Source organism: Mus caroli, unplaced genomic scaffold (assembly GCF_978045245.1).
Source record: "Mus caroli unplaced genomic scaffold, Mus_caroli_1 scaffold_12, whole genome shotgun sequence".
Taxonomy (NCBI): Eukaryota; Metazoa; Chordata; class Mammalia; order Rodentia; family Muridae; genus Mus; species Mus caroli.
In genome coordinates this window covers 20,556,554-20,584,128 of record NW_028227267.1, presented here as the reverse complement: position 1 = coordinate 20,584,128, position 27,575 = coordinate 20,556,554, and the positions used below count along the sequence as shown (strand labels likewise).

The following is a 27,575-nucleotide window of genomic DNA, read 5'->3' as shown; positions in this document are numbered from 1 at the left end:
TAAGGTTCAGGAACAGGGGAAGCATCCTTTGAATGAGTAGACACACCCACTTGCCCTACCCTATCCCCCTTATGCAATTAGCCAGTCTGCTAGATCAAGATATATTGGCCCTATAATTACCAGATATGAACTAAAAAACTGTGCCTTTTAAAGGTTAACTGCATCTCCCAGGCACACTTTATTAGCATCAGAACAAATGTGTTAGCTGTCCAACAGCCCCAGTGACAGAGCTGCCCGCTGTGGGACATAGCCACGTACGCCATGGTTGAGTTCCTTTGCCAGCATGTTGTGCAGTACTAAGTCTTAAAAAGCCAAAAAAAAAACAGGAATGGCGTAACACAGGAAGGGCAGAAACAGGTTGCACACTCAACTAAATAAAGAACCAATGGAGACAGCCCAAAGCTTCAAACTTACAAAGACTCTCATGATTTTAGAGGAGTAGATGATGGTTATGGTGGGTGAAGGCAGGCAGGTCCCCTGCAATGCTTTTCTCTTTTGTCTTAGTAACCTTCCCAGCAGCTCTACAAGATGGGTAAGGCTACAAAAGTTTATAAGGTCCAAGCCCAAAGGAAGGGAAGAGCTATATTCCTGAACAACTTAACTCAAGCCTGCCCTGGAATGAGAGAAAGAAGCAGAAAAATAAAGTGAATTACATTTTGCCAAAATATCCAACACTCTGCACTTTGAATCCTTCATTGCTCTATAAAAGCAACGACTAGCATGAAATCAAAGCTCATGGTCCAGGCTCCCCATGTAATTTCATGGAGACCTTTTCTTTCAAACAAGAACCCGTAGCCATTGCTGTCTCCATGTTAGAATTGAATTTTGTAATTCCCTCACCATTCAGATGCTAAAGCCCTAACTCCAAGTGTGATGGCATATGGAGGTACTGTCCTTGGAGAGTCAGGGGTGGGTGGTTAGCAGTGGAGCTGCCATGACAAGATTAATGCTCTTACAGAAGAGACGCTGGCTCTAGAATCACCAGATGTTAACTTGAAGCCAATGTGTGTTCCCTCTCCCTCTCCCTTTAACTTTGTACATGGTGAGGTAGCAGTCCTCTGGGACTCAGGAAGACATCCAAATTTACTTTCTATCACTGTGACAAACACTATGACCAAAGCCAGCTTGGGGAGGAAAGGACTTATTTGGCTTACACATCCTGATCATAGCTCATGACTGAAGGAAGCCAAGGCCGGAACTCAAGACAGAATTCTGGAGTCGGAAGTCACACAGAGACATGGAAAAAATGAATCTTACTGGCTTTCCCCTCCTGATTTGCTCAGTTTGCTTTCTTACACCAAGGACCACCTGCTCAGGAGAGGCACTGCCCACAGGTCAATCTGACGGAGGCATTTTTACAATTGAAGTTCCCTCTGTCCAGATGATCCTAATTCTGTGAAGCTGATGAAAAGCTAAGCAGAACAGAAGATCTTCATGGGACACCAAATCTGCCAGCATGTTGGTCCCAGCCTTCCTGTACTACAGAGCTATGATAAACTAATTATTTAGTTTATCTGTTAATTAAACACTAAGTCCACACACAGTATTTTGTCATAGTAGCATGAGCAGGCCAGATGTGTCCTATTCAATACATGGAGAAACAGCAGTTCTTTGAAGCATTCATTAAAAAGAATACAGAAAAAAAGACTTTCTTTGTATAAGGAGATAACAATGGATCAATATGCATTCTTCTACATGCTGCCCTCCACTTAGTCCAGCACCATTTGTTGAATATGCTGTCTTTTTTCCACTGGATGGTTTTGGCTTGTCAAAGATCAGGTGACCATGGTATAGCTGTCCCCTGAGAGGCTCTGCTAGATCCTGACCAATACAGATACAGATGCTCACAGCCAACCGTGGGAATGAACATGGGGTCCCCAATGGAGGAGTTAGGGAAAGAAATGAAGGAGCTGAAGGGGTTTGCAATCCCATAGGAAGAACAACAATATCAACCAACCAGACTCCCTAGAGCTCCCAGGGACTCAACCACAGCTGAAGAGCACACATAGAGCAACCCATGGCTCCAGCTGCATATGAGAGGGGAGGTCCTTGCTCCTAAGGAGGCTAGATGCTCCAGTGTAGGGGAAGGCCAGGGCGGTGAGGTGGGAGTGGGTGAGTGGGTGGGGGAGCACCCCCATAGAAGCAGGAGGAGGGGGCTGGGAGAGGAGGTTTGCAGAGGTGAAAGTGGGAAGGGGGATAACATTTGAAATGTAAATAAATAAAATAACCAATAAAAACAACAACAAAAACAAAAACTTTATTGGTGGAAGTTAAAATTCAGGGGTTAATTTGACAGACCAAAAATATCTGCCCTCATCAAAGAAATCACCAGAACTTCAGAGTGGGGGGCCATGGGGGGTGGAGAAGAAACAACTCTACTGCTCTTTCTCTTTCCTTCACTGTCTGAGGCAGCACTGCTTACAGTAAGTTCAGCACCGAGCAGGCTGGAGAGATGCTCAGCAGCTAAGGATACTTGTTGACCATGCAGAAGATTCAGGCTCTTCTCCCAGTGGCCACAAGGTGGTTCACAACCACCCTCAACTTTAGTTCCAGGGAACCGATGCCCTCTTCTGACCTCTAAAGGCATGGGCATTAGGCATATACAGACTGCACATAAAATAAACCTAAAAAAAAATATTTTAAAGATCAGCTAGAGGAAAAGTTTGCTGTCTAACAAAATGACATTTATAGACTAGAGTCCTAGAAAGTTTACCTATAACAGTGGCACGGGTCAGTCACCATGGGAAGGAAATAGGGTAGGGCACAGGAAAAGGAAACAGAAGAGAAAGAAATAGCCAAACAACCCAAAAAACGAGACAGCTTAGTGCATGATCTCCTCCGGATTCTGCAGAATCACACTGGAAGTGGCAGGTGTGAACAGGAAGAAAGCTCACACCCAGGAAGGCAGGAGGACTATTCTGGGGAGGTTTGTTAGAGCAGGTTGCCTGGAGAACCAGAACTCAGACACATGTAGCTCTGGCATGGGTACCGGTTCATTCACACACGCATGCAACAAATGTTTATACCAGAGACTGGTGGGGAGCAGACATGATGACTGTCTGAAGAAGGCCCCAAGTCACCAAGAAATGACAGAGAATTACAAGCCAATTGCACTCCTCTTCATGGAATATATCCCAGGGACTCTGAGCACTTTGCTGGGGGTGGGACTGAGGCAGGCTTCCTGAGGTGACCTGAGTACTGAAGTGGAAGATGGTGAAAGGAAGAAGGGGGATGGGGCATGCTGTGAGAAATCTTTGTAAAAATCTCAGTGCAGCGTTGATGACAAATGAGAAAGAGGCTCAGACTAGAGGAAGGAAATAGGTAAAGAGGTCCCTGAAACAGTCCAGGATAGGAATCAAAAAGTCTACACTAAAATCAGTATGAAAGAGTAGAAGGAGAAAAACCAAGCCAGGAGAGGAGAAAAACATTCCAATTTCAATTAGAATTAAAAACCAGTTTGGATATGGGTTATAAAGAAAAGAAAAGAAGAGGAGAGGAGGGGAGGGGAGAGGGGAGGGGAGGGGAGGGGAGGGGAGGGGAGGGGAGGGGAGGGGAGGGGAGGGGAGGGGAGGGGAGGGGAGGGGAGGGGAGGGGAGGGGAGGGGAGGGGAGGGGAGGGGAGGGGAGGGGAGGGGAGGGGAGGGGAGAAGAGAAGAGAAGAGAAGAGAAGAGAAGAGAAGAGAAGAGAAGAGAAGAGAAGAGAGGGATAGTCTCAAACACATGGTTGATTGTAGTTGGTATGTTAGAAGTAGTCCCAAAGAAATGGACACAGGACGAGATAAAGGTCAAGTTCAGACAGACATGTTGAATTGTAAGTACTTTTGTCTACTGAAAGTCCTTAGGTGTCTGTATTCAGTGTCTATGCATTATTCATTATTAGATAAAGATGTACCACAAATTTAGCAGCCTAAAACAGTCTATGATGGAGAGAGAGAGATGGATGGCTCAGATGTTAAGAGCACTGGCTACTCTTCCAAAAGATTCAGGTTCAATTCCTAGCACCCACACAGTGGCTCACAAACAACTGTAACTCCAAGTCTGGGAGATCTGATGCCCTCTCTTCTAGTCTCTTCTGGCTCATATGGTCCATATAGGCAAAATACCCAGATATATAAAATAAATAAAATGTAAACATTTTAAATACATGTTTAGTATCTCATTGTGTATGTGTTTAACAGTCCCAGCAGAGTGAGTAGCCTACATTGCCACCTGAAGACATGGTGGTGTTCCAGGTCCATACTGCTGCCAAGAGACATGATTGGGTCCATGGTCCTACTGCAGCACGGTCTGTATTGATTTCTGTGGACTGTGTTACCATCAATAATAAGGATGCTGAAGTATAGCTCTCTACAGCTGATTGTTTCTGGCAAGGATGTGAGTGGAGAAGGACCCTGTTTTCTCTAAGGGGCTAGCTACTGGGAGTTTGACTATCTTCCAGTAAGTATGTGGGAAACACAATTTGGACTTGTTTCTTTTTATCTGTCTGTCTGTCTGTCACAGCTGGGGATGGTATGCAACTAGCATTTAGAGAGTAGAGGCCAAGGATATGGCTGTATCTCTCTGGATGCTCAGAACAACCCCCTATAACACCAAGTGTCAACAGGGTTGAGTTGGAGTGCTGCACAGCATTACAAATTCTCTACCTGTCTCATCTTGAATCTGGCCTAACCCTCCAAGATCAGCAAGCAGAATAGGGATCTCATGGTGTTCTTGTCATTTTTTCTATAAGCACCTACATCTCAAGCAATGGGAATAACTGAGAGATAGTGTGTGTATGGAGAATCATGACAAATGCATAGTAGGCTTTCCTTCTAGGAGCTAATTTGTCAAAGCTGGGCACAGTGGATCCCACCTATCACTCTAGACCTCGAGAGGCTGAGGCAGGAGAATCACTGCAAGTTCAAGATCAGGCTGAGCTACAGAAGAAAGACCCTAACTTTTCCCCAACAAAAAGCTTTTTGTTCAACAATTTTACATCCTCTTCCTAAAGTAAGAGCTCCCACCACAGCCCCAGCTAGAAGGTCTTGGTGCTTGAGTCTTTATGTTATGAAATAAACCTCTGGACTAGAAGAATTGTGAAATGAAACAATATGTAATAAACAGACACCGCATCAAATGCCAAGGACTGGAAGGTAGTGTTTATTTTCTTATGTGAACAATTCATCTTGAAATGTACAAATGGCAAGGACATGCAGATGGATGACAACCAGAACTGAGTCTTCTTTTTAAAATTGAACATCACTGTGAGGAAAAAGAATGCTGTTCTAAAGCTAGTCAGATGCACTGATGAGCAAACAAACCCTTGACCAGTTATTAGCACAAGTAGGAGTCGTAAGTATATTAACGTGAGAACACAATGTGACTCTAGGAGGAAGATGGACCTATCACTTCACTTTTCCCTGTACAAAGATCTAAATCTATTCTCTAAATGATGTGCCAACATGATCCACCATTCCAATGAATACTGCACCAAGTAGGGAAATGTCAAGTTGCGTATTTAGACTCCCCCATCACCCAAGCTCAGGGTACAGTCTGGCTCCTCTTTTCCTCTCACATAAACAAAAACAAATCCATTGAATCCCAAAATAACTTAAAACTTTTGGGCCCCACCCACACTTCTGAGAAGGCTCCAAGATGTTCCGTCTGCTTCTGCACTGTACTTTCCATGGGGAGATGATGCATCAGACTGGACAGGACCACATGCTCTCAGAAATTCCTCAGGAACACCTTGACTGCTCCCAATTAGTCAGGCTACCCACAGCAGCCCAGTGAACCAGGCAGCTGCACAGTCCAACCAAGGCCATTAGCTCCCGCTGGTTCCTGCCCCTCAAAGGACCAAATCAGAAGTGACTGTGAAACACAATAGCAGCCCTGGACGATCAGCCACAGCTTACTTCTGGTGAGGGCATGGGAGAATCAAAGCAGCAGGGAAGCCCCACATCACTAACAGTCACATTTAGAATGGACAGAAAGTTGTTTTGGAAACAGTTGATCTAATTTCTTCAATACCATTTTCTAGTTTAACATGAACACATCCCAGACAGCAATATAGGTACATACCTGGCCGTAACAGCCTGCTGTAAAGTTCATCTGAGCCTGGTTCCACAGTGAGCTGGTGTGTACGTGGTTAGCATCTGCCTGTATCCTTCATCCACTCACTCACACCCCAATCCTGAGCCCAGACATCAGAAGCTTACAGAGATAAAACCAAGCTCACCTTCCTCCTTGGTGCCATGTTTTTCTTCAAACAGTGAGCATCATCAGGATGGCTGTTCATTGAGCTCCTACGATGTTCCTAGCATGCTACTCAGCACCTTATATATTAATCAGACTTAGGTTCATTTACTTTCCTTTATAAAGCTAGGGATTGAGTTTAAGGCTTGCACATGGCCAGTGCTGCAGCCCAGCTCTCTTTTCACTTTTACATTTTGAGGCAAGGTTGCACTGAGTTTCAAGACTATCCTAAACCTATGCTGGAGCCTCCTAGATGGTCTTTGTGGTCCTCCTGTCTAAGCATCCCAAACAACTGGGATGATAGGTCTGTGCCACCAGGCTCAGCTTGACTTTTTCTATGCTAGGCAAATTACCTTTAAGAATGAGAAAAGCAAACCTCGGAGATGACAAGTAACTTGCTCAGTAACACAGATAAGAAACAGTAGAGCTCAAACCCAAGCTAATAGCACAGTTTGGATACTATTTAAATGAGAAGTCAATCAACTCTCCTATAAATAATTGAAGAGTAAATATTTTATTTCAGGCCTTGAATTTTCTATAGCAACCTCTCAACTCTACCTGTTCCGACTCAGCATTTTAAAGGTTAGCATTTCGTGTTTTTGTATGAAAATCAGAGGGCTCTAAAGACCTGGAAGTGTTCTCCCAGTCAGCATACATAGCTTTTTTAAACCATTCACAAGAACAGCAACCTTCTGGGGATCTGTTAGAAACTGCCTTCCAGATACCCCAAACTTTCACTCTACAGTGATAATATCCAAAATGGTGTTCTGAACTCCTTGCAATTCATGTGTGTCCACAGGAGATACTGGTGAGGCCATAGCAGCTTCTGGCCTGCCAATGCAGGTCTCACAGGCTGACCTGAACATATACAGGGCCATCATCTACTGCTTTACACAGGCAGAAAAACTACTACACCCATGTAAAGATCAAGGTCATTTGTGAAGCCCTCATTTCATGCTCCAAAGTTAAACCCTGATGAGACAGTAGATTCTGTGAGGTGAATGAGCACTATAGCATAAGGTAATTTTTTTAAATCTAAATAAATATTGCAAGCATCAAGGAAATAGCCTTCCAGAGCCCCACCACTTACAACCCCTGTTGCATGCATACCTGATTATATTTAGAGATGCCAACTCACCAAATAAAAGTACATCATTTACATGGTTCCACTCCCCTAATTTCTGCCCCAGTTTTTATTTTGTTTTGTTTTGTTTTGCTTTTTGTTTTCGAGACAGGGTTTCTCTGTGTAGCCTTGGCTGTCCTGGAACTCACTTTGCAGACCAGGCTGGCCTCGAACTCAGAAATCCACCTGCCTCTGCCTCCCGAGTGCTGGGATTAAAGGCGTGCGCCACCACGCCCGGCCCCTCTGCCCCAATTTTTAAAATAAATGGATAAAGGTAAACTCTGCTGTAGACTATGGAGAAAAGAGGAGAGAGCAGCAGAGCCTGGCCACAGCAAAGACACTCTTCTCCCTCTGAGTCGGCATCGTGTGGATGAGGGTTGGTGCTGGGCCTTAGCTAGCATGATATTGGAGTGAACTTGAACCTCTCTGATCCTCAAGTTCCTCTCTAGAACAAACCTTATGGTGCCACCGGTTCTTGGTTAAAGAAAATGCTATTTCTAAAGTGATCCATCCAATAGTCTCCTCCGCCTCCTCCTTCTCTGATGTATTTTAATAATAGACAAAACACAATGGAATAACTGGCCTCTTGTCTATTGTTTTATTTTGCATGAAGATTCTTTAAATTCTAAATAATTATCATAAGGTGAGAGAGGCACTGTCACATAACTTATGGGAATTACCTACAGTGATGCTTTCTTGACATGAGGTACTGGACAAAAGAAAAGCACTATTTTAATCTAGCTTACATAGTCAGTGTAGTTAGAATCTATTACAGCTATTACAACTATCAGGTTGGTCACATGTAGCTTGAATTTCAAAAGGCAACTACTACATCCTAAAAAAGATGTAATACACACTTTATTTTATTATCCTATATTATTATGAGGCTTCACGTTAGACTTTTTGTTTTACCTGTCAACATTCCCACCTGGTAAATGGAGATGGGCAAGCCCCTCTAAGCCCTGATTCCCTTGGTAATATAGAAGGATGGCATTTGTTCCCTGACTTTACCATGAGAGTGAAATAATATTCAGTATGATTCCTCATAGACTCACTACCTATTGAGTTCATTATTACCACTGTTATTAATGTTAATCTGTTACTGTAAGCTGATGCTGGAGACCATTTGGTTCTGAATGAAGAGCTCAACAGAAAAGTTGAATAGTAAAATTACCAGAAACAGTGAATGGTCTAAAGTGACATTTTGACAACTGGCTAACTTACTTGGTAGAAATTTACTTCAACATGGGTGCATGAATTTGCAAAAATGTACACCATGCAAAATCTGGTTTGTTTGCTTAAAAACTCCACTGTTTCATTGCCAGGACTGGTGCCTGGAGCTAGACAGGGGAGTCTATCACACAACAACTGCCGAGGTAAAATTAGAGCTCTGCTGTCCAATGAAGGCACTTTCTCAATTTCCTTTCTCCTTTTCCACTTTTTGTCACCCTCCTACACCAAACCTTCCTACATCAAGCCTTTTTACCGATGCCAAGAATACACAATTCAGAAAGGAGATCGGGGAAAAAAGACAATATTCAGAAAAATACTTAAAAGACTAGGGCTTCAGGGAAAATGACTAAATACCAGAACTACCTGATCTCACACACTACACTGCTGCTCTGGGTAAGAGGTTCTATTAACTGTTCAATGCAGTTTAATATCTGGAACCAACAGGCAAAGTATATATTCTACTTCCACTTCACAGATCAAGAAATTATAGGGGAAAATGACGTGTTCAGGCCCAAACAGCTGGCAAATAATGTCTGGATTTGAAACCTACTCTCCCTCAACAGAGGAATGGATACAGAAATTATGGTACATTTACACAATGGAGTACTACTCAGCTATTAAAAAGAATGAATTTATGAAATTCCTAGCCAAATGAATGGACCTGGAGGGCATCATCTTGAGTGAAGTAACACAATCACAAAAGAACTCACACAATATGTATTCACTGATAAGTGGATATTAGCCCAAAACTTAGGATACCCAAGATATAAGATACAATTTGCTAAACGCATGAAACTCAAGAAGAATGAAGACCAAAGTGTGGACACTGTGCCCCCTTCTTAGAATTGGGAACAAAACACCCAGGGAAGGAGTTACAGAGACAAAGTTCGTAGCTGTGATGAAAGGATGGACCATTTAGAGACTGCCGTATCCAGGGATCCATCCCATAATCAGCTTCTAAACGCTGACACCATTGCATACACTAGCAAGATTTTGCTGAAAGGACCCAAATATAGCTGTCTCTTGTGAGACGATGCCGGGGCCTAGCAAACACAGGAGTGGATGTTCACAGTCAGCTATTGGATGTATCACAGGGCTCCCAATGGAGAAGCTAGAGAAAGTACCCAAGGAGCTAAAGGGATCTGCAACCCTATTGTTGGAACAACATGATGTACTAACCAGAACCCCGGAGCTCTTGTCTCTAGCTGCATATGTATCGAAAGATGGCCTAGTCGGCCATCAATGGAAAGAGAGGCCCATTGGACTTGCAAACTTTATATGCCCCAATATAGGGGAATGCCAGGGCCAAAAGAATGGGAATGGGTGGGTAGGGAAGTGGGGGGCTCTATGGGGGACTTTTGGGATAGCATTGGAAATGTAATTGAGGAAAATATGTAATAAAAATATTAAAAATCAAAAAAAAAAGAAACCTACTCTCATGGTAACAAGTCTTTTTAATCATCTCTTCCACATCTCCAAGTTCTGAGACAGATGTGGGGTCTTGTACATCAAGACTAGCGTTCGTGCATCTCTCGAGGAACATAGTTTTGTGGGACAAGAAGGCAAGAGCCATAGTGATAAAAAGGGGAGCTGTGTTCTCCAAAGCTGACATCAACGTGGTGGAAGTACCAAGGGGGAAGGTGTAGGAGAAAGTGGGTCACAGAAGATGCAATGTAAATTGTAAATGCAAACTCAAGGATAGAATGGGCAAGAAAGAGGGAAATGGGCAGATGGCAGCTTGAGGACAGGAAGGATCCTCATGCGCTGAAGGAGGAGGGTGGGCTGTATGACTGTATACGGCTGAATCATGAGAGAAATAGAGCAGATCTACAGAGAACATGGAGCTGATTGGGGAAGTATCATCAAGCATGCTATGGAGCATGAGAGGGACTCTATAGGCAATCTATGGGCTGACAGAGACTGTGAAGGCAGCTGATGCCACAGGACAGTCTAGAAAAGAAAGGTAAGAAGTTCCGCCAGATGGTCTGAAAAGCTTGTAGGTGGGGCGGGGGAGTCCAGGCAGACAAAGATAACAACTCAAACCTGAACCATGTGGAAGAAAAGATGATGCCTGCTTGAAAGAGGTCCAACAAGTCAGCATCGCTCACATGCAAAAACAACACCTTAGAGTCACCACCATTTAGGATACCCAGCTGAAAACAGGTATGCTCTCTGAGCCAGTAAGAGAAATGAGAAAAAGCTTCAAAGATGAAAGAAAGGTCAGCTCAAGGCCTCTAAGAGAGACCAATTGAATTCACATAGAAATTCTCAAGGCTTGACAATTTGCTTCAAGAACACAGCTAAGAGATAAGAAAATTAAAGTAACACCACCAGAAGAAGGAAGAGGAAGAGGAGGAAGAGGAGGAGGGGGAGGAAGAAGGAGGAGGAGGAGAAGGAAGAGGAGGAGGAGGGAGGAAGAAGAAGAAGGAGGAGGAGGAGGAAGAGGAGGAGGGGGAGGAAGAAGGAGGAGGAGAGGGGAGGGGGAGGAGAAGAAGGAGGGAGGAGGAAGGAGCAGGAGGAGGGGGAAGGAGGAGGAAGGAGGAGAAGGAGGAAGGAGGAGGAGGAGAGGGGAGGGGAGGGGGAGGAGAAGGAGAAGAAGGAGGGAAGAGGAAGGATCAGGAGGAGGAGGAAGGAGGAGGAGGGAGGAGGAGGGAGGAGGAGGACGAGGAGGAGGACAAGGAGGAGGAAGCAGCATCACCAGCACAGTAAATCTCATGGGCAGCTGAGGTTAATGGAATCCAGGGCAGGATACCAAGAAGTAAAGCAGCCAAACCTGATCATGAGGTGGATGAAGATAACCCATCCCACAAGTTGTTCTTTAACCTATACATGAATGTGGTAGCACATACACATATCTATAAGTGTAAGTAAGATGTAAATGGAAACAAAAGGAACTATAAAAAGAAGTGGGGTTTGCAAAACCATTGAATAGCCAAAGGCATTTGTCACCAAGCCTGATGAACCTGTTTTATTCTTGGACTCCCATGATGGAATAGAGAACTAACTCCCAATATACTCACACACAAACATACACAACACACACACACACAGACAGACACACATAATAATTGTAATTTTAAATTATTCTCTATCCTTAAAACAAAGGAGAGCCATACTAAGGGTAGACAGTGGCCGCCAGGCCAGCCGATGTAGCCAACAGAGAGTGCCCAGCAGTGGCTGCTGAGCCAGCCTATATAGCCAATAGAGAGTGCCCATCTGTAGGAGTGAATAGTTAACCTGAACTGAGCTCTTGTTGGGTTGTGCTCCTAACCACCCGCCAGAGCTCTCTGGAGTCTCAAATGAAAGACAAACACACACACACACACACACACACGCACACGCACACGCACACGCACACACACACACACACACACAGAGAGAGAGAGAGAGAGAGAGAGAGAGAGAGAGCAGTTTAATTTTTAATATGTCTAACTAGCTCAATGGCTGGGCACTTCTAAACTTCCCTGCGGCTAGCACACACTCCCCTCTGATATTCCTGAGTTCACATTTTCTAAATCTACTTTTTATCTTTGGTTCCCCAGACCCAACTGAGGGAGTGGCTTCCCCAGAATCTTACATGCCAGCTGGCCTTTAAGTCTGATCCCTCTATTCCCCTATCATGGTGATTCTCTCTGTCTGTCTCTCTGTCTGTCTCTCTGTCTGTCTCTGTCTGTCTCTGTCTCTGTCTCTGTCTCTGTCTCTCTCTCTCTCTCTCTCCTTCACCCTCAGTCCCTAGCCTGCACCTACCTCTGTCTTCCCACCTAGCCATTGGCTGTACGGCAATTCTTTATTATCAATCAAAGACAGCTGGGGACAGCATCTGGAAGCATGGATTTTGAGAGCTGAATTAAGACAAAGCATTAGGACCAATTCCCAACATCTCACTTCTTCTGTCCAATAAAAAAAAAAAAAAAAGGCTCGTCTCTCAAACGTAAGTTGAGCATAACCATGACAATTATATAAATTACAAAGTATGATATACAATTAACATCCAGTCCATCATATTTGTCAATTAGATAAAGTACTCTACCATCATTCCTAACTTAAAGACTTACAATTCTATCCCTGAATTATGTTCTGACTTTAACATCTCTGTAACTATGAAGATCATGCTCACAGGGAAAATTTTGTGAACTTTTCATAAAAAGATGCATCACACATAATATATGAGGGGCATGGAAGCCAAAGTACAACCCAGGGAACAATTCAGTCTGCCGTAAGAACTCACTTGTCTTGTTATCCTCAGAATGACATGTCATGTTGCTCCCATGGTGGACTGCAGAGCCAGCAATCAGTTTCTCGCACAAACTCTATGGATGTTACACATACCACCTGGGCAGGAAGGAAGATGTCTTCCCACTGGCACAGGAAGAGCTTAAAAGCCCAGCTACCAAGAGAGCTCAGGAAGGTTCCCTCTAAGTCAAGATCCAACCTGAACACTCTATCTCCTACTGGAGAGGAAAGAGGAAATGGGGAAAGGGAAGAGAAAATCGAAAAGGAGGGAAGGAAGAGAAAGGAGCAATGGTGGGAGAGGTGAGGAGGAGGAAAGAAGAAAGGAAGGGCAGAGGGAGAGAGGAAAGAAAGTTTACTACTCTTGCTGCCTATCCAATAAAATCTAAATGCTTAAGCATGGCTTATAAAAGGTGGCCCACTGATCTGGCATGGTTGCGCACACCTTTGATCCCAGCACACAAGAGGCAGAGGCAGGTGGAGCTCTGAATTCAAGTCCAGCCTGGTCTACAAAGCAAGTCCAGGACAGCCAGGGCTTCATGAAGAAGCCCTGTCTCAAAACAGACAGACAGACAAACAGGCAGACAGACAAACAGACAAACAAACATACAAACGAACTGGCCCACTTCCTCTTCCCAGGCTCTGCCTATGCAGAAAAGCTTCAGAATGTGCTATTAACTGACGGCATAGACTGGAAAAGCAGTGTGTATATCTTAGACTAAGCAAATAGGCTGGAGAAAAAAACAAGTACTGTATGATTCTACTCTTCTGGAAGGCCTGGAATGTTCAAATTCATAGGAAAACAGGAGATTTGCAGTTACCAGGGACTGGAGGGAGGAGAAAAGAACAGGAAGTTATTACTAAAAGGCTATAAATTTCTATGGGGTGATGAAAAAAAATTTTAAAATGGTGGCAAATCTTGTACAGATATAATTTTAGCATTATAATTATATGAGTAACATTATTAAATAGCTCAGTTAAGATTTTTAAATAACAAATTTACAAAAAATGAATAGTGTATACCGAAACCCATTAAGCTGTATACTTGGAAGAACCGAATCATATTACATGTAAATTATACCTCAGTAAAAGTATTAAAAATATAAGCAACTTGTACATAAAACACTGGTGAAAGACAGGGAATGCTGGCTCCTAACTGCTGAGGGAGATGAACTGTGTGTGGCAAACATGCATCTGTTCTCTTTTGTTAGCTTTTCCAGGGGTCCCTAGATTTTCATAATAAGCTTTATGGTGTTGCCTTTGTAGCTAAAATTAGTGTAGGGAGGTGAGCATGCTACCTACAGCCTCCCTCCCTGGGTGAGCCTCAGCCACTGCAGCCTGGCTGCTGATGGGGATGTGTCTAATGACCCACATGAGATTAATGATGCCGCCAGGGGCTCAGGAGGAAGACTGCGGGGATCCCTGCTCTCACAAAGTGCCTCTTAGGGCTTATTTCCACATCTGCGAGGTGGGAGTGGTAACGGTGCCTATTATACAGAGTTACCTATTACACACTCACTAAGATAGTAAGGAAGATAATTTGCCCAAAGAGCTTAAAACAATATCTGATATCCAGTTTGACCTAAATGGGTAGTCAAGTCCCAGCTGCTGTTATTTTTACTGCTGATGCTGGAGCACGACTCACAGGAGAATCTCTCCCTGTGAGTCATCCTCCACCAAAGCAGGAACTGGAAAACCGTGCTACATGAGCCAAATTGGACCTGTTGCCCATTTGCGTGTGGACCCCAAGCTAAAGACTGCTTGTAATATGTGTTTCCTTAGAGAGAGTGCCATCATCAAAAATAAACACAGTTGCATGGTTTTAGTTGATGTTGGTCATAGGTGCCACTTTCCAAAGGAGCAGAGGGGTTTGGCATGCTGACACCATTGCATACACTAGCAAGATTTTGCTGAAAGGACCCTGATATAGCTGTCTCTTGTGAGACGATGCCGGGGCCTAGCAAACACAGAAGTGGATGCTCACAGTCAGCTATTGGATGGATCAGAGGGCCCCCAATGGAGGAGCTAGAGAAAGTACCCAAGGAGCTAAAGGGGTCTGCAACCCTATAGGAGGAACAATATGAACTAACCAGTACCCCCCACCACCACCAGAGCTCGTGTCTCTAGCTGCATATGTATCATAAGATGGCCTAGTCGGCCATCAGTGGAAAGAGGCCCATTGGTCGTGCAAACTTTATATGCCTCAGTACAGGGGAATGCCAGGGCCAAGAAGTGGGAGGGGGTGGGTAGGGGAGTGGGGAGGGGTTATGGGGGACTTTTGGGATAGCATTGGAAATGTAAATGAAGAAAATATCTAATTAAAAAAATAAGTTAAAAAAAAAAAGATTGACACACAGTTAGTTATTTTATTCAAACATTATACAAGGGACTAGGAAAAGTTCCAAATATCAAGATTATCTTGCCATTGCTGCCCTTAAGAGCAGACAATCCACACCAATCTCAATCCCTTTTGATCATGGCTAGTCATAATCATATGTAAGGACTCCAGGTTTTCCAGAAATGTCTTAGGACCAAGGTTGGTGCCGCTGCACATTCTCACATAGCACCAAGTACAGATTCTCCAGAGAGACATTTCTTCAAGGTTCAAACTATTTCAAAACAATTTCTCAGCCTCTACTGACCGAAACATAGCCAACGCTTTGCTGAAACATTTCAGTTAATACCAGACACAAAGTCTTCACTATATATATCACTTCAGCATGGGCTGCTCAAGGACAAGCCAAACTGAACAGGAAGGCAGGGGCTGAGATATAACCTTAAGTGTCACCTATGAGGGATCACTCACTGGGCTGAGGATGAGGGAGAGCAGGAAGCAAGTCTGGCCGCTATCTTAGAGCAGGAGGCTATGCCAGACAGACCAGATCTGTCGGAGCACATGGACATGCACTGGAAACCCAGCAGGGTCCCAAGAGGGACAGGACAGTCAACCTGGACCTTCCTTATTGCTGCAGCTCCTTCATCCTGATAAGGGCACTGCCCAGGCAGAACCACTCAATCTAAGTCAAAGTCCAAAGAGGACACTCATCTGCATCCAGCTTGAATATCTCGCCATCCTTGCCTGTCAGTGAGTCCCTTTCTGGGTTGAACTTAATGGTTCTCACTATGGCCAGAGCCGTGACAATCTCTGGGGATTCATATTATTGCAGCCTGTGAAGTTCCTGCTGTAGGAGGTGATAATTAGATTCTTTTCCCCCTTCGTAATGTCTTCCCTACCCCACTGACCAATGTAAGGGCCACAGGTATCACCCAAAAATGCCTCTCACACCACCCTGCTCAATGGTGGCATGGATCTGCTTAGAGCCTGGTGTGATGGAGCGCTTGGACTTTGACTTGTAGAGTCTCTAGGCCAGTGCTTGTTAGTCCTAGCTGCTGACTGTCCCATGTCCTCAGAGCTTGAATTGATACAGCTGCTAATCAAACCCACTCTGACGCCCAGAGGCCAGCCTTTCTTCTCCCCTACAATGCCTATTTCTGCCACCATGTGAGCCAAGTCAAGGGTAAAGGGCCCAGTGGTGTTCAGCTTTAGGTCACTGAGGTTAATTTTAATCACCTGATCACACTGGCAGCCAAGGTCAGGCACTAAATGATCCTTGAATTCTTCAGCTAGATTGGTAATGTCTGTGTGGCCTATCTTGCTCAAGTACTGTCTTACTCGGGTATGGGAACACTGATATGATGACCCAATTTCTGCACACTCATGGCAGATTGTTGCCATGCCAATACAGGAGATGAAGTTGACACCAGGCCCTTGGTATTCCACAATACCACCTATGCCACCTGTGAGGATGCCTGACACTTTCAGGATCATATCTTTGGGTGAGTCCAAAATGAAAGAGAGCCCATCAGCTTTGTCCCAATCCTCTTGGGACACTTCAGCCCCCAGGGTATCCCAGCCATGACATCCATGTCATCAGCACCCTCTACTCCAATGCAAATGCCTTCCAGGCCACTGTCGCTGGGGTGTGGGAGTCAGTGGCAATCAGAAGAACTCCAAGGTATGCATAGTCTTCTAGAATAATCTGGCGAATGAAGCCAACATCATACTTGGCACCTGGATTTTCCAGGAATTATACACTTCCTGGTTTGTGTCTTTGGCCTTGCACTGGTCTTTCTCATATCTCAAGCTGGGCCTCAGTCAGATAGTCACAGTGGATATTTGATGGCACAGCCACATTGGGCCACTCACTGATAACAGACAGCAGCATAGCAGTCTGGGCTGTTGAATCGTAGATAACCACCTGATCAGGGCACAGATGCAGTAATGTCTTCCCCACCCGACCTCCTGGTTGGCTAGGTCATCCAGGTATCCTTCTCTGGATGGAACATGATCTTCTCTGAGAGAGTCAGAGGCTAGTTCAACTCCCTGGGGATAATGTTAATGCTCTCTAGCAGATTATAGCAGATGTACTATTTGGCCTCAAAGTGGCTCATTGTTACACTGGCCTGTTGTCACAGCACAGAGGCCACACGGCACTGCCACATACCCATGGCCTTCTGCAGCTGGATCACCAGTAGGCTGTGCCATTTTGTGTACTGCCAAAGATGAGGTAGCATAGCTCTTAATATTTTTAGTGAAAGAAAAGAATATTTTATGACATGAAAACTGTTTCAGTCAAATTCCAGGGTTATAATAGAATTTTATTGGAACACATTTACATTCACTTACCTATACCTATGTCTATTTTTAATGCAGTTGTAAACTAGTTGATCTGATCTGTAAAGTCAGAAATATTAATGATCTAGCCATTTACAAAAATGACTGCTGATCCTTTTATCAAACCACAGCACTTGCTAGGGTTAACCCACAGTATGTGAAGACAACCAAGGAATAAGGCTTTCATTGATATTTATTGAGAGACTAAAACCAACATCTCTAACCCACTATCTCCACAGCAACCAGTATGGTGGTCCAGGCTACAGCCTCTACAGTAACTGACTGGGAAGTCAGGATATGGTCAGTACCCACCCACTTCCTTATTTTTGCCTTGGCTTCCAAATAAATAATCTACTCTCCCCCAAAACTAACCATATAAGATGCCACATTTCTAGTGAGATTCTCCTTCTTCATGACAGCGACTGACCTCCAATCAAAACGTGGACCTGAGACCGTCTACCATGTACAGCTTTCCCACTGCACTGCCTGCTCTTGAGTCTCTGCCAAACACTAGAGATGGAGGTAGGTTGTCTTGCTACCACACATCCTGTATAAACACCATCTGCTTGTTTTCCTCTGGGTAGTCTTTGTTTCCTTTCAGTTGACCTGGAAATGTCTTCATCCCCAGAGATACAGTCTACACTGTCTTGTTGCCATGGACTCGAGACTCCGTCTTAAATGGCATGTAGTAGCCAAAGAGGTCCCTTGTGCTTTGCTGTTCAGAGTGCCAAATATGCAGTAATATGGTAAAACCATATGTGGGTGAGTTCTACTCTTCTATGGAGCTCCTGGCTGTATGTTCTCAATTTCCTAGGAATGGGCTTTGTTATTAGCCTCCCTCTTTTTTTTTTTTTCAAGAAATCAGCCCATTTCTTCTTATACTTCTGTTTGCCTTCATCCTGTGTTGTGCTATCTCAAAGTGTTGTTTCCCATAAAGAGAGCTACAGGACACAGCCCCTATGTTAGTTGAAAATGTTATTTAACTCAGAATCATAGACTGGCAGTCATGTTGTTTTTACCAAATTAGCACTCACATGGGGAAACTTTATGAGGGTCATAAAAAAAAAAGATATTCACTTCCTTCCATCTTCTATGTTTATCCTAAGATACTGGCTTTAATCCAGAGAGGACAATTCTCTTTGGTTTTCCTGCAGGAGGAAAAGAAGGCCAGAGACTGTCAGATCACTGTTTACAGGCAACCAGCCAAAGGTCTGAAGGTGTGAGACACAGGATATCATTCTCAACCAACTGTGGCCATCAAACACAGGTTACTTAATATAATTCTTCTCTTCCTCTAGAAGAAAGAAAGAAGAAATCCTGCTTCTTATGCATACTTTCATTACAACCCTGGTTCTTATGCCTAGCCTACATAATTTCACCAGAGATGTCTTCAACAGACACTAGAGGAATCATCTGGCTTCAAGAAAACAATGTTTATTTATGACACATCTTGGTGGAGCCAAGTGGAAGAATACAAACTCTCAGACCCAATTTTATTCACATGCAGAGGCCTCCAAACAAAATTCTGATCTAAAATGGATTTCCTAAAAAGTAACTTGGCCCAATCAAATGAACAATCCAGGAATCTGAATACAAACTCACTTCTCCAGGAAACCCTCCTCTTCCTTTTCCTGCATTGCCTCCCAGTACGCTGCCATCTCTGCCTTCCCTATCCACTAGTCTCTCCCCTGTGGTCTTCTATCCATCCTCCTTTCCTGGTGCAAACCTCCTCACTTTCCCATGAACATTTCTACACCTCCAAAGTGCCAGCGGCTATCCAAAGGTCCATCCCAGCAGTCTTATGGTTTCTTATTGCTGTGATACAGCATCATGACCAAAGCAACTTTGGAGGAAAGGGGGTTGTTTCATCTTTATGGCTTTTAAGTCCATCACTAAGAGAAGTCAGGGTAGGAACTGCAGGCAGCAGTGTGAAGCAAGAACTGGAGCAGAGGCCACAGGGAAATACTGCTTCCTGCTTTGCTCGTTTCTGACCATCTGGGAGCATCTGCCCAGGGTGGTCCTCCTGCTTCAATTACTATTCAGCAAAGTGTCCTACAGGCTTGCCCACAGGCATATCTGGTAGGGGCATTTTCTCAACTCATCTTGTCTCAACTAAGTTTGTGTCAAGTTGAATAAAAGACAAGAAATAAAAACTTACCAGGACACCATCCATGAGCCAGATATTGAGAAAACTATAGAATTTAAAGTGTAGACTTTTGTTGAGTGCAAAGCTCTAATTAAGGATTCCCTAAATGCAGACAAGATTTCTATTTGTAGAATTTAGGGTTATTTTGAGTGTGTATGACCTGAGTTACCAACTCGAATGCAAGTTCAATGAAATATAAATCTTCAACAGTTCTGCTCTGCAAAAATGCCTATAAGATCTGTCTTTCCATAATGTATCTGTATGTGTGTGTGTATGTATTAAAAGAAGTAGAATATAGCATTCTAAAATCCATACCTAAACATCTCTAATAAACATAGATCAGCTAAAGGGATCTGCAACCCTATAGGTGCAACAACATTTTGAACTAACCAGTACCCCGGAGCTCTTGACTCTAGCTGCATATGTATCAAAAGATGGCCTAGTCGGCCATCACTGGAAAGAGAGGCCCATTGGACACACAAACTTTATATGCCCCAATACAGGGGAACGCCAGGGCCAAAAAAATGGGAATGGGTGGGTAGGGAAGTGGGGGGGTGTATTGGGGACTTTTGGGATAGCATTGGAAATGTAATTGAGGAAAATACGTAATAAAAAAAATATTTAAAAAAAAAACATAGATCAGATCGTAACTAATCACACAAATGGGAAAAAATGAAACCTTAACATAATTCTAGCATAGATCAAAAAATAACTTTTTATGCTTTTTTAAAGATGGTACTACATTTCCTATGTATGTAGTATGTTCATGGGGTGGGGTGTATCAGAGGATAGCTTGCAAGAACCAGTTTTTTTTCTTTCCATGTGGCTCTCAGGGCTTGAACCCAGGTCATCAGACTTGGCAGCAGGAACTTTTACCTAGGGAGCCATGGAAAACAGCTTTAGACATTTAAGAAAAAAGTTACTAAGTTAACAGTGGGCACTTTCATCTAATCCAAAGATACTCCCATAAGCCCTTACAGTCATGCAGTCTACTCTCCCAGGTACTCACCAGCAACCCTCCTAAGAATACGTATTTGGAAGGCCCACAGTTCAAGGATTTCATCTCAAATGCTACATTCTCCTCCTATAAACACACATAGTAAAGTATCACAAGAGGCCACTACACCAATTGCAGCTCCCCTCCCATAATGTAAACAGCCTTTAAACTGGATGTTCTGACATAGCCCTGTAAACCCAGCACTTAGGAAGTGGGAGTAGATAGAATTGCTATGAGTTTGAGGAGAATGGGCTAGATAGCAAGCATCAGGCCAGCAAGAACACAGCAAGAACACTGCATGAACTGCGTGAACAAACAGCTACTCACCCCAGAGAGGCAGCAATGAAAACCTAATCAATGATTCCATCTACGTCTATCTTGGTGACATAATGAAATCATCAGGCTTCTCTCCAGGAACACAGGTGGGTACAGAGTTACATACAGGTGTGAATGACACTGCTTTCATCACACCGCTAACTCTGACAAGAGGTATTAATGGCTCCCTTTATCTCAGAAGGACTCCAGGTTGGACTCAACTCCTCAACATGGGTGGACAAGTGCTCTCAGCTTCCTCTTGCCTAGCCACAGGGGGGCGGTTCTACCATTCTCTGCCTATAGAAAAGAATAAACTAAACACCGTCTTTTTCTTCTTCTTCTTCTTCTTCTTCTTCTTCTTCTTCTTCTTCTTCTTCTTCTTCTTCTTCTTCTTCTTCTTCTTCTTCTTCTTCTTCTTCAGAGAGAGAGAGGAGAGAAGAGGCCGGCCATGAGCAGGTGGAGAAAAGGGGAAAGGGGTGGGGAGGGGGGGAGGGGACAGAGCGGGAGCAAGAACACTGAATACCGTCTTACAGAAACACTTCACTATCTAAGTTTATCCCCATGACTTGTGGAATTTGTTCCCTTGACCTCAGCTAAGCAATTGATGTTTCTGGTACTGAAGTAACTCACACTGACTATTAATTATTCCCATCTTTGTCACTAAGGTCACGGTTTCAGTTATTGAGTTCTACCCAGGGTCGCAAGCGCTTACGCACAGCTAAGTCTCCCATTAAATGGCTCCATGGTAACACAACAATAGAAAGGTCAGCAAGGCCTTACAATGCAGTTGACTCTGGAGACAACTGAGTAGAAGGTCTAAGAGGTAAAGATATGGACCTTCAGCCTTTCCTGGATGATAAAAAAGAAGAGCGCATGCATGAATAGACAGAGAAACCATGTCAGACAGAAGCTGGCCCACGCTGCAATAGTCGGGATTTGGCCATGTGTTAGTGAGACAGCAAGTCTCATCTGTCTGCTTGCCTCCCAAAGGCTCGGTTCAGTTGCTTGCAGTAATAAATACCGCCTCCCCCCGCCACACACGCGCACACACACATACAGGCGCATCCACTGTTCTTAGATCACTTACCCTCTCACTGGTGCACCAAGCAAGGCTCTGCTCAGGCCGGGAGCTGCCGCACCTGATATGCCAGGGCAGAATGACAAATGAGTCACCAGTGTAGACAGGAACCACCGATCCCAAGACCGCCCTGCAGCCAGCCTTGTCCAGCTGAGGGAATCTCATCCGCTCACCCCAGACTGACATACAAAACATGTCCCTTTCTCTCCATGTCACGTCCTGAGAAAGCTGAGGAAGCAGGGAAAGAACCCCTCTCTGTGCCTCACTAAGGAGTTTAGACCAATCCCAGACACAAACTGTCAAGTTCATCATAGGTCGTTTTGCCAATCAGCTCTCACCAAAGCCTGATGGTGCAAGTAGTGTTAATGAACCCATGGTGTGGATGAGGAAACCAGACCTAAGGAAATTCAAGTCCTGGGTCTCTTACACCACCCATGAGCCTCTGCCGTGAGAAGAGATGGTTATGCCCTAAGGGGCTTCAGCAAGCCATTCCACATGAGAGGAAAGTGAACAGAATGGGTAAGGGAGTTGCCTCCCCAGCAAATGAGCTGAAGAGTTCTGTAGTAACATGTGCTCTACATGTTCAAATCTAAAAGCTGTGTAAATGACAGGCTACACCATGGCTTCAAAATCGTGGGTGGAGACTGTAGACCGCTACTAAATTACATTAATTAACATTGGCGACATGAAATAATATTGCTAAGCCTAACGATCATCATAACAATGCATCCCTGAACACTAGCAACCTCACGCCGATTCCAGACACAACTACCAAGTTCTTCGCATCTTTCCTCATTTAATCTTCACGACAGACCAGGAAACAGAAGCTAAGGGATCTAGAAAATCCCCTGCAGCCAAGCAGGAGCTAGAGTCCACCATTGCCTGGCAGACTCCACATCTGAGCTATTACTACCTTCATAATTCTATGCATAACTCTTATTGGACTGACTACACACGTTAACATCTCAAGCATGACAGGTTAAGATGAAGAATAGCAATTATATATAGGGATAGGAAATCCATCACTATTCAGGAACGGAAAATTAAATTCTAATGTCTGCTAGATCCAATATCAATATTGCCAGTTCTAGTTGGAGTAGTATATTGTGCTTTAATAAATATAGAGCATAAATTCTTCTTGGCGTCTCAATTAATTGTAGTTTTTAAATTAACCTGGCATTAGTGACTATCCCCCTAATTATTTAAAATAAGCAGCAATCTCATATAATAGCCTATTTTCATAACCAACAAGCATTTCAACAGCAGCATTTCACAGTCTAACATCTAGTACATTTTAGTCGGCAATCCCATAGAATTATAGGAGAGTCAGGCTAAAATTATTGAAAATATCTAGAAATCAAACTAATATGTGAAGGTCTTTTAAAAACTAGGTTCAGTAACTTGCAACTTGAATACATAGTTAATTTTAATCAAGGAAAAGGGAAATTTAGAAATAGTACATGGAAATCCCATGAAATACAAATGTCCATAAATTTATTTACTTTTCTCAGCATTGGGATGCATAGCTTCATAAATTTGAATATAGATATATACATAATCTGGAGCATTAGCATATGACAAAAGCCTACTTAAGAAGCAACACGGGGAGTGCTGGATAGATGGTTCAATGGTAAAGGACCTGGGTTTGATTCCCAGCCTCCATCTGTAACTGGAGTTTTAGGGGATCTGACGTCAGCTAGCTTTTTCAGACACCTGGCATGCCAAGTGGTCACACATACCACACTCAGTCATGCATGCTGGCAAAATACTACCAAATAAAAAATTATAACAAATTTTCAAAACCCAGAAGCAACAGGAGGTTAGCTAGAGAGTTTCTGGTTCCCCCGTCTCTACCTCTCCTGAGTCCATGCCTAAAATATACAACCGCACACTGGTCAAAAGTGAGAACTGGCTGTTTATCTATAAAACACACAGTCAACGTGTCAGTCTTTGCCTGCCCCCCACACAAGCAAAGGCTACTTACTGGTGGAAATTTGATCAGTGCCCTGTAGCTAGTGGGTTTAGGAGTGGAGACAGAATGCTAGGCCTAACTACAAAAGTCCCTCATCTCTCCAATGTATGGTATTGCTTGAAAAAGAAGGAAGAAGGGCCTTTTGCCTTCTGTTTGACTTGCTATGGGAACTCTGACACCGTAGCACAAGCCCAGCCACAGGAAACACAGACTGGACGGGAGCGAGCACAGGGCAAACTTAATAAAGTTTTGCTTTTTCATTTGTTGTAAATTATTTATGAGCTTTATTTATGGACAAAGACATTTGTATTTTGTATAATTTCTGTGCGGTATGAAATATTGCTCTTTTGATTTCTAACACTTAAAAATGTCATTTTTTTTCTTTTCTACTTGTTATATAAAACAAAACAAGAAGAAGAAGAACAAGAAGCAGGCCTAACTTCTAACTTGGTCTTGGGCTCTAGCTTGCTGACCCCCGGTCTACAAGCTCCTTCTCATAGCTTTTCACCACCTCATCTTCAATTAAGTCCATGAGTCACTTCTTCCTCCACACAGACAAGACATTCACTAAGCACTCACCGAGGGCTTGTATATGCCAGGCCACACACAAAGTGTGTATAATTTGTTTTTCTACTCCTGCAACAAAACACCATGACCAAAAGTAACTTAGGAAAGAAAGAGTTTGATTGATCCTTCAGCTTGTGGCTCTAAGGGGCGTCAAGTTGGGAACTCAAGGCAGGACCCTGGAGGCAGGGACTCAAAAGCAAAGGCCATAGAGGGGTGCTGCTACTGGCTTGCTCATCTTGGCTTGCTCAGCCTGCTTTCTTACAGCATGCAGGACCACCTACCCAAGGGTAGTCCTGCCCTCTGTGGGATGAGCCCACCCACATCAATCACTAATCAAGAAAATGACCCACAGGTTGCCCACAGACTATCTGGTGGGGACATTTCCTCAGCCCAGGTTTCCCTCTTCCCACGTGACTCTAGCGTGTATCAGCAGACATAAAAACTAGTCATCATGGTGTGAGCATCAACTCATTCATTCGTGTTCCTCTCGGCCCTAGAGGTCATTTCTAGTCCTTATTTCTAGATGAGAGAACTGGGGCTTTGAGAAGCATCATTAAGCCAGTGGGTAAGGCAGTGTGACAGTCACTGCTCTCAGCATCCTCTTGTTATACCTATCAAGACCTATGGGGCAGAAGGCAAGAGAGAGCTATACCAACCCAATCACTACTGACAAAGTAAAGGTGTTTGTCTCGAAAGTCGACAACCTGAGCCCATTCCCCAGGGACCCACGTGGTGAAGGGGAGAAGTAACTCCCAAAGGTTGTCCTTTGATATCCACAATGAAGCATGGCATGCAGGCTCACACACGTATATCCATTCTATTTAATGGTGGGCACTGTCACTTTCAGTGCAAACATAGTTACCATCCAGTGTGAGAGGGTTAAGTCTCTGAAAATTTAACAAAACATTTATTCAGTGTCCAGGAAGGTCACCTTCACACTGACATCTTTCTGGAAGGGATAAGAGCAGGGACCCCTCTATGCTCTTCCTTCAGATTTGCATCAAGAAATGAGACCTGGAAATTGGGGACCAGGAAGCCCCCAATGTTACCAGGTCACATCTGTCTGTGACAGCAGAGATTTTCATAGGATGGAACCTTACATGTGAAGTAGGGAGGGAATGAGAGAGGGAGGGAAGGAAGGAGGTAAATAGAAATAGTATCCAGAAACCTGGTTTGGGGATTTCTGAGCCAGTCTGAAGGCCTGAGTGTGAAAATAGCCAAATACTGGTTCTAATGTGAAGAGACCAAGGTGGGGGTTAGGCAACTGGGGAAGGTTCAAGAGATCCAACAGTCTTAAAAAATAAAATTAAATTAAATTTTAAAAAAGAGATCCAATAGGAGGGGTTGACACTAGTTAACAAAGAAGAGGAAATTTTTGTTAAGCCTATGGCTTTACACACTTCTAAAAAATATGTATTCAACATCAGTTTTTTACCACACATATAGGACTTGTAGACACAGCATGAACAAGACAGGCATAGCTCCTGCCATTGCTAGGCTGATAGGTTTATCAGTGGAAGAAATACTGACTTTCACAGAAGTACCAATTGAGAGATATCTATCACAGAGGCAGTGCTACCTACAGTGGCCTCTTACAATGGGCTTCTAGGGACCACTACCTAACGCTACACCCACTGCGTGAATGGCCTCCCCTTAAGCATGGGCTACAGGTAGAGACTTGTTTCTGTTGAGCAACCCTTAACATATTATTAAAACCTGTGCCTTCTGTGTTGCTTACACTCCTGATTCCTCTCTTGCTCAAAAGCAGCTAATCTCAACCTGTGTGTCACATAGCAGATATTTACATTATGATTCATAACAGTAGCAAAATTACAGCTATGGAGTAAACAAAATCATTTTATGGTTGGAGGGGTTCCCACCACATGAGGAACTATACCAAAGGGTCACAGCATTAGGAAGATTAGAACCACTAGGCTAAGGCTACCATGCTTTAAATTGACCTGACAGAGAGGCCTAAAACCAAGGACTAAAAGAAGTCTCTGGTCAACAGCCAGGAGAAAGTGAAGCCCTCAGGCCAAAAGTCTTCCAGGAACGAAGTCCTGCCAATGACCTCATGGACAAGCACATCCACGTTCAAGCCTTCAGGAGCCACTGCAGCTTTAGGCAGCATAAGTACATGTTAGAGAAGCTGGACTACAGGAGCCAGATTCCTGGCCCACAAAACATGTGAGGCAATAAGTAGCATTGCTTGAAGCTCCTAAGTTCAGGATAACTTCCTTATCTAACAACAGAGAATGCAGATAAACTAAGTTGCTCAGAAAAAGCCCACTTAACACCCCCAAGCTCCTCCAGAGTCTCACTAGAGAAACAGTTTGTAGAACATTTACTAACAGACCTAGTTGTTGTGGTAACAGCAACCCTGATATGAGGCATACAAACAACCTAACAGGCAAAGCTAGACTAGTCACAACTATGCAACAGCACACACACCAATGGGATGAAAGAAAAAGTTCATCTCTTAGCAATGTGTTCAAAGTAGGACAGAGGGGCTGCAGAGATGCTCAGTGATTAAGGGCGCAAACTGTTCTTGCAGAGAACCCAAGTTTGATTACTAGCACCCACATCAGGCAGCTCACAATGGCTGTAACTCCAGCTCCAGGTTATCTGATAACCTGAGGCCTTCTCCTACACACACACACACACACACACACACACAAATAAATGATAATTAAAAAAATAGTTTTGAATTGTATTTTTTTGAAAAAGGAAGTGAGACAGAATAGAGTAGTCTAATGGGGACTGGATGCAAGCAGGTATAATAAACAAAGAAATCACAATGAACACGAAGCTATGTCTATGATACAATTCAGGAGAATCAGCTGGGTTTACTTTTCCAGGACCAAATGCGTCTACCATTACCGTGCTCTCCCATCAACTTCCCTAACATCTGGACTCTAACTGAACTTTTCACTGTGTAATTTCTACCAGTAGAGTACTGGATCAAGGTTGATGGGCAATGCCAACCCAGGAGCTGTACCAGTTACT

General features: G+C 43.8%; 1 protein-coding gene and 1 pseudogene across 10 annotated transcripts in view; both read right to left on the bottom strand.

Moving 5' to 3' along the window:
- The window catches only part of Erc2 (ELKS/RAB6-interacting/CAST family member 2), an 864,340-nt gene that overhangs the window by 756,567 nt on the left and 80,198 nt on the right, over positions 1–27,575 (bottom strand). The window lies entirely within an intron of this gene.
- Positions 15,837–17,394, bottom strand: LOC110309607 (aconitate hydratase, mitochondrial pseudogene; annotated as a pseudogene).